The sequence below is a fragment of the Chelonus insularis genome, unplaced genomic scaffold (assembly GCF_013357705.1).
Source record: "Chelonus insularis isolate UGA/USDA-ARS -01 unplaced genomic scaffold, ASM1335770v1 contig_77_pilon, whole genome shotgun sequence".
Lineage (NCBI taxonomy): Eukaryota > Metazoa > Arthropoda > Insecta > Hymenoptera > Braconidae > Chelonus > Chelonus insularis.
This window is the reverse complement of record NW_023276746.1, coordinates 1,181,492-1,183,170: the sequence shown is the minus strand read 5'-3', so window position 1 is coordinate 1,183,170 and position 1,679 is coordinate 1,181,492. Positions and strand designations below refer to the sequence as shown.

General features: G+C 29.3%; 1 long non-coding RNA gene across 1 annotated transcript; it reads right to left on the bottom strand.

Annotated features, from left to right (window-relative positions):
- Positions 1-233: 233 nt before the first annotated feature.
- On the bottom strand, positions 234-746 carry LOC118071349 (uncharacterized). Its single transcript, XR_004690874.1, has 3 exons — positions 616-746; positions 336-462; positions 234-250 (listed from the first exon to the last, which is right to left on the bottom strand). It is a non-coding gene; the product is annotated as an uncharacterized lncRNA (long non-coding RNA).
- Positions 747-1,679: the final 933 nt, after the last annotated feature.

Sequence of the window (1,679 nt, the reverse complement as noted above, 5' to 3'; positions counted from 1 at the left end):
TTATTGGATATAAAGTATATTCATTATGATTAGTAGAATATTCATTGATTATTTTTTTTATTTATTTACCAAAAAAAGTATATATTTTAATTTATCTGTACCTCAAAATTATGAAAAATTCAAAAAAACATGAAAACATGATTTTAAATCTATTTAATTTTCTCCTAATATTTTCAATAATTTGTCGAACCCTTTTCTTTTCTTTTCCAACTTCTCTTCTTCTTCTTTTTTTCTTTTTGATGTGTAATATCTGGAACAAGACATTGAACTATAAAATGACAATGTTCATTTGGTTGTACTTTACTTCATTGTTATTGCAATAAAATAACCCTTACATTTTGTTTCGCAGCTTGAGATTTTTCCCACACTACCTCTTTTTTTTTTCTTTGTAGAAACATCTATTTTAATTTTTTGTTTCGTTTGTTCATCTTTTAGTAAATTTTGTGTTCTTGTTTCGATGACCTTTAAATTGAATTTTATTAAAAAGTATTCAGAAAATCAATCACACCGATTTTTCAATATCTCTGTACAGTCACAACTATTGACAGATAAATAAAATATCTTCGTCCGACAATTTATGATTAATTTACCGCTACTATCAACTACCGTACTTACTTGATTTATGTATAGGTACGTTTGACAGAAAGGAGCATTCAACACGCTCACCAGCGCTAAAAAAACATTTATTGAAAGATGGTTGTTTTATTTAAGTAATAGGTACACGGTATATCCCCCCCCCTATTGATACACTCCCCAAAACTTTATTACTTTTTATTAATTTTTTATACCAAAAAAAATTTACATTTATAATTTGGCGCCTCAGTAATTCTTTCATTTTTTACCAACATAATATTTTCCATAGTCATGCAGCAACTTCATGGTAGTACCAACTTTATAAAAAAAAGTCGTACTTTTGAGGAAAAAGATTCTTTTTACTTAAAATGCGGTCCAAGGGGCGTGGCCAATTTTAATTTTTGCAAATAAATGATTTTCAGGACACAATAGCAATTGCAATTTATTGTCGTAGCTAATCAATGGGGTTTTCAAAGATTTTTTAATAAAGTTTATGTCATTATTGCAGAGAAATTAGAAATTTAAAGGAGCATAACCTCAAAAGTGCTAATTTGAGCGGAATAGAGATATGGTAGTGCCTTCGTCACCGCTATTCATACTTGGCGCTCGAGACACTACTAAAATAAACGTGTCTCTTGATATGTTCATTTGACACCTACATGTTTATAAGTCATAAGCTGCGGGCTTGGGTACGGGAAGTGGGGATAAAGTGGGGAATTCGCCGCGGATTGTTTCAACTGTTTTTTGGTATTTGTTATTACTAATTGTTAAAAAAACATTACAACTGATGTATCTATATAAAGATAAGTTTCTTTACACTATTTGATTTTTTTATTACTCTTCCGTCATTGACTAGAAAAATAATTATGGAAAAAATAAAAATTGATATTTAAAATTAATTTTGGCATCCTAAAATTGCAATTATATGCAATTTTAACAAAAAAAAAATCTTGCCGTAATTGGGTTTGAACCCTACTCGGCAAAACAAGAATCGAGAGCTCTGACTACAGAACTAATACATCAACTTCATCAATGTTTATATTTATAAGCAGAGAAGAGAGACCAGTATAAAAGTCCAATGTTCTGTTAAAAATCCGGACGAAGTT